This window comes from Oncorhynchus kisutch, unplaced genomic scaffold (genome assembly GCF_002021735.2).
Source record: "Oncorhynchus kisutch isolate 150728-3 unplaced genomic scaffold, Okis_V2 Okis01b-Okis20b_hom, whole genome shotgun sequence".
NCBI classification, from domain to species: Eukaryota; Metazoa; Chordata; class Actinopteri; order Salmoniformes; family Salmonidae; genus Oncorhynchus; species Oncorhynchus kisutch.
Genome location: NW_022261978.1, coordinates 11,786,010 through 11,792,382, shown reverse-complemented (window position 1 = coordinate 11,792,382; position 6,373 = coordinate 11,786,010).

Below are 6,373 nucleotides of genomic sequence, written 5' to 3'. Positions count from 1 at the left end.
CCCTCATGTCTCCATGTCTCCTATCTCTTTATTAAACCCTCATGTCTCCATGTCTCCTATCTTCTTTATTAAACCCTCATGTCTCCTATCTCTTTATTAAACCCTCATGTCTCCATGTCTCCTATCTCTTTATTAAACCCTCAGGTCTCCATGTCTCCTATCTCTTATTAAACCCTCATGTCCTCCTATCTCTTTATTAAACCCTCAGGTCTCCATGTCTCCCATCTCTTTATTAAACCCTTATGTCTCCTATCTCTTTATTAAACCCTCATGTCTCCTATCTCTTTATTAAACCCTCATGTCTCCAATCTCTTTATTAAACCCTCATGTTTCCATGTCTCCTATCTCTTTATTAAACCCTCATGTCTCCATGTCTCCTATCTCTTTATTAAACCCTCATGTCTCCATGTCTCCTATCTCTTTATTAAACCCTCATGTCTCCATGTCTCCTATCTCTTTATTAACCCTCATGTCTCCATGTCTCCTATCTCTTATTAAACCCTCATGTCTCCTATCTCTTTATTAAACCCTCATGTCTCCATGTCTCCTATCTCTTTATTAAACCCTCATGTCTCCATGTCTCCTATCTCTTATTAAACCCTTATGTCTCATATCTCTTTATTAAACCCTCAGGTCTCCATGTCTCCTATCTCTTTATTAACCCTCAGGTCTCCATGTCTCCTATCTCTTTATTAAACCCTCATGTCTCCTATCTCTTTATTAAACCCTCAGGTCTCCATGTCTCCTATCTCTTTATTAAACCCTCATGTCTCCTATCTCTTTATTAAACCCTCAGGTCTCCATGTCTCTCCCATCTCTTTATTAAACCCTGATGTCTCCTATCTCTTTATTAAACCCTCATGTCTCCTATCTCTTTATTAAACCTCATGTCCTCCAATCTCTTTATTAAACCCTCATGTTTCCATGTCTCCTATCTCTTTATTAAACCCTCATGTCTCCATGTCTCCTATCTCGTTAATTAAACCCTCATGTCTCCATGTCTCCTATCTCTTTATTAAACCCTCATGTCTCCATGTCTCCTATCTCTTTATTAAACCCTCATGTCTCCATGTCTCCTATCTCTTTATTAAACCCTCATGTCTCCATGTCTCCTATCTCTTTATTAAACCCTTATGTCTCCTATCTCTTTATTAAACCCTCATGTCTCCTATCTCTTTATTAAACCCTCATGTCTCCTATCTCTTTATTAAACCCTCACTGTCTCCATGTCTTCCTATCTCTTTATTAAACCCTTATGTCTCCTATATCTTTATTAAACCCTCAGGTCTCCATGTCTCCCATCTCTTTATTAAACCCTTATGTCTCCTATCTCTTATTAAACCCTCATGTCTCCTATCTCTTTATTAAAACCCTCATGTCTCCAATCTCTTTATTAAACCCTCATGTTTCCATGTCTCCTATCTCTTTATTAAACCCTCATGTCTCCATGTCTCCTATCTCTTTATTAAACCCTCATGTCTCCATGTCTCCTATCTCTTTATTAAACCCTCATGTCTCCATGTCTCCTATCTCTTTATTAAACCCTCATGTCTCCATGTCTCCTATCTCTTTATTAAACCCTCATGTCTCCTATCTTCTTTATTAAACCCTCATGTCTCCATGTCTCCTATCATCTTTATTAAACCCTCATGTCTCCATGTCTCCTATCTCTTTATTAAACCCTTATGTCTCATATCTCTTTATTAAACCCTCAGGTCTCCATGTCTCCTATCTCCTTTATTAAACCCTCAGGTCTCCATGTCTCCTATCTCTTTATTAAACCCACATGTCTCCTATCTCTTTTATTAAACCCTCAGGTCTCCATGTCTCCTATCTCTTTATTAAACCCTCATGTCTCCTATCTCTTTATTAAACCCTCAGGTCTCCATGTCTCCCATCTCTTTATTAAACCCTTATGTCTCCTATCTCTTTATTAAACCCTCATGTCTCCTATCTCTTTATTAAACCCTCATGTCTCCAATCTCTTTATTAAACCCTCATGTTTCCATGTCTCCTATCTCTTTATTTAAACCCCTCATGTCTCCATGTCTCCTATCTCTTTATTAAACCCTCATGTCTCCATGTCTCCTATCTCTTTATTAACCCTCATGTCTCCATGTCTCCTATCTCTTTATTAAACCCTCATGTCTCCATGTCTCCTATCTCTTTATTAAACCCTCATGTCTCCATGTCTCCTATCTCTTTATTAAACCCTCATGTCTCCTATCTCTTTATTAAACCCTCATGTCTCCATGTCTCCTATCTCTTTATTAAACCCTCATGTCTCCATGTCTCCTATCTCTTATTAAACCCTTATGTCTCATATCTCTTTATTAAACCCTCAGGTCTCCATGTCTCCTATCTCTTTATTAAACCCTCATGTCTCCATGTCTCCTATTTCTTTATTAAACCCTCATGTCTCCATGTCTCCTATTCTCTTTATTAAACCCTCATGTCTCCTATCTCTTATTAAACCCTCATGTCTCAATGTCTCCTATCTCTTATTAAACCCTCATTCTCCATGTCTCCTATCTCTTATTAAACCCTCATGTCTCCATGTCTCCTATCTCTTTATTAAACCCTTATGTCTCCTATCTCTTTATTAAACCCTCCATGTCTCCTATCTCTTTATTAAACCCTCATGTCTCCTATCTCTTTATTAAACCCTCATGTCTCCATGTCTCCTATCTCTTTATTAAACCCTTATGTCTCCTATATCTTTATTAAACCCTCAGGTCTCCATGTCTCCCATCTCTTTATTAAACCTTATGTCTCCTATCTCTTATTAAACCCTCATGTCTCCTATCTCTTTAGTAAACCCTCATGTCTCCAATCTCTTTATTAAACCCTCATGTTTCCATGTCTCCTATCTCTTTATTAAACCCTCATGTCTCCATGTCTCCTATCTCTTTATTAAACCCTCATGTCTCCATGTCTCCTATCTCTTTATTAAACCCTCATGTCTCCATGTCTCCTATCTCTTTATTAAACCCTCATGTCTCCATGTCTCCTATCTCTTTATTAAACCTCATGTCTCCTATCTCTTTATTAAACCCTCATGTCTCCATGTCTCCTATCTCTTTATTAAACCCTCATGTCTCCATGTCTCCTATCTCTTTATTAAACCCTTATGTCTCATATCTCTTTATTAAACCCTCATGTCTCCTATCTCTTTATTAAACCCTCAGGTCTCCATGTCTCCTATCTCTTATTAAACCCTCATGTCTCCTATCTCTTTATTAAACCCTCAGGTCTCCATGTCTCCCATCTCTTTATTAAACCCTTATGTCTCCTATCTCTTTATTAAACCCTCATGTCTCCTATCTCTTTATTAAACCCTCATGTCTCCAATCTCTTTATTAAACCCTCATGTTTCCATGTCTCCTATCTCTTTATTAAACCCTCATGTCTCCATGTCTCCTATCTCTTTATTAAACCCTCATGTCTCCATGTCTCCTATCTCTTTATTAAACCCTCATGTCTCCATGTCTCCTATCTCTTTATTAAACCCTCATGTCTCCATGTCTCCTATCTCTTTATTAAACCTCATGTCTCCATGTCTCCTATCTCTTTATTAAAACCCTTATGTCTCCTATCTCTTTATTAAAACCCTCATGTCTCCTATCTCTTTATTAAACCCTCATGTCTCCTATCTCTTTATTAAACCCTCATGTCTCCATGTCTCCTATCTCTTTATTAAACCCTTATGTCTCCTATATCTTTATTAAACCCTCATGTCTCCATGTCTCCTATCTCTTTATTAAACCCTCATGTTTCCATGTCTCCTCTCTCTTTATTCACACCCTCCGGGTAGCTATTTGATTATTTGTTCATCAGTCTTATGGGGAAGCTGTTAAGGAGCCTTTTGGACTTGGTACCGCTTTGGTTACAGATGCATACAAACAACATGCTCAATAGGTGACATGTCTGGTGAGTATGGAGGAACTGGAACTCCTACACGTCGATCCAGAGCATCCCAAACATGCTCATAGGAAGTATATTCATCTTCCAGGAAGTCCAGATCAACATGGGGACAAGGAGGATGAACGTCGGTCCAGAGCATCCCAAACATGCTCAAATAGGAAGTATATTCATCTTCCAGGAAGTCCAGATCAACATGGGGACAAGGAGGATGAACGTCGGTCCAGAGCATCCCAAACATGCTCAATAGGAAGTATATTCATCTTCCAGGAAGTCCAGATCAACATGGGGACAAGGAGGATGAACGTCCAGATCAACATGGGGACAAGGAGGATGAACGTCCAGATCAACATGGGGACAAGGAGGATGAACGTCCAGATCAACATGGGACAAGGAGGATGAAGCTGCCGAGTCAACATGGGGAACAAGGAGGATGAACGTCCAGATCAACATGGGGACAAGGTAGGATGAACGTCCAGAATCAATCATAGGGGACAATGAGGATGAACGTCCAGAATCAACAGGGGGACAAGGAGGATGAACGTCGGTCAGAGCATCCCAAACATGCTCAATAGGAAGGTATATTCATCTTCCAGGAAGTCCAGATCAACATGGGGACAAGGAGGATGAACGTCGGGGATCAACATGGGGACAAGGAGGATGAACGGCCAGATCAACATGGGGACAAGGAGGATGAACGTCCAGATCAGACATGGGGACAAGGAGGATGAACGTCCAGATCAACATGGGGACAAGGAGGGAATGAACGTCCAGATCAACATGGGGACAAGGAGGATGAACGCCAGATCAACATGTGGGACAAGGAGGATGAACGTCGGGATCAACATGGGGACAAGGAGGATGAACGTCCAGATCAACATGGGACAAGGAGGATGAACGTCCAGATCAACATGGGGACAAGGAGGATGAACGTCCAGATCAACATGGGGACAAGGAGGATGAACGTCCAGATCAACATGGGGACAAGGAGGATGAACGTCCAGATCAACATGGGGACAAGGAGGATGAACGTCGGGATCAACATGGGGACAAGGAGGATGAACGTCGGGATCAACATGGGGACAAGGAGGATGAACGTCCAGATCAACATGGGGACAAGGAGGATGAACGTCGGTCCAGAGCATCCCAAACATGCTCAATAGGAAGTATATTCATCTTCCAGGAAGTCCAGATCAACATGGGGACAAGGAGGATGAATGTCGGGATCAACATGGGGACAAGGAGGATGAACGTCCAGATCAACATGGGGACAAGGAGGATGAACGTCCAGATCAACATGGGGACAAGGAGGATGAACGTCCAGATCAACATGGGGACAAGGAGGATGAACGTCCAGATCAACATGGGGACAAGGAGGATGAACGTCCAGATCAACATGGGGACAAGGAGGATGAAACGTCGGGATCAACATGGGGACAAGGAGGATGAACGTCGGGATCAACATGGGGACAAGGAGGATGAACGTCCAGATCAACATGGGGACAAGGAGGATGAACGTCCAGATCAACATGGGGACAAGGAGGATGAACGTCCAGATCAACATGGGGACAAGGAGGATGAACGTCCAGATCAACATGGGGACAAGGAGGATGAACGTCCAGATCAACATGGGGACAAGGAGGATGAACGTCCAGATCAACATGGGGACAAGGAGGATGAACGTCGGGATCAACATGGGGACAAGGAGGATGAACGTCGGGATCAACATGGGGACAAGGAGGATGAACGTCCAGATCAACATGGGGACAAGGAGGATGAACGTCCAGATCAACATGGGAACAAGGAGGATGAACGTCCAGATCAACATGGGGACAAGGAGGATGAACGTCGGGATCAACATGGGGACAAGGAGGATGAACGTCGGGATCAACATGGGGACAAGGAGGATGAACGTCCAGATCAACATGGGGACCAAACTTCCAAACTTCTTCCATTTAATAATGATGGAGGCCACTGTGTTCACGGGGACCTTCAATACTGCAGAAATGTTTTGGTACCCTTCCCCAGATCTGTGCCTCGACACAATCCTGTCTCGGAGCTCTACGAATAATTCCTTCAACCTCATGGCTCTGACATGCACTGTCAACTGTGGGACCTTATATTGACAGGTGTGTGTCTTTCTAAATCATGTCCAACCAATTGAATTTACCACAGGTGGACTCCAATCAAGTTGTAGGAACATCTCAATGATGATCAATGGAAACAGGATGCACCTGAGCTCAATTTCGAGTCTCATAGCAAAGGGTCTGGAAGGTTTTTCTGTTAAAATGTTTTACTAAATTTGCTAAATGTTCTAAAACCTTGTTTTCTCTTTGTCATTACGGGGTATTGTGATGTCATTACGGGGTATTGTGATGTCATTACGGGATATTGTGATGTCATTATGGGGTATTGTGATGTCATTACGGGGTGTTGTGATGTCATTATGGGG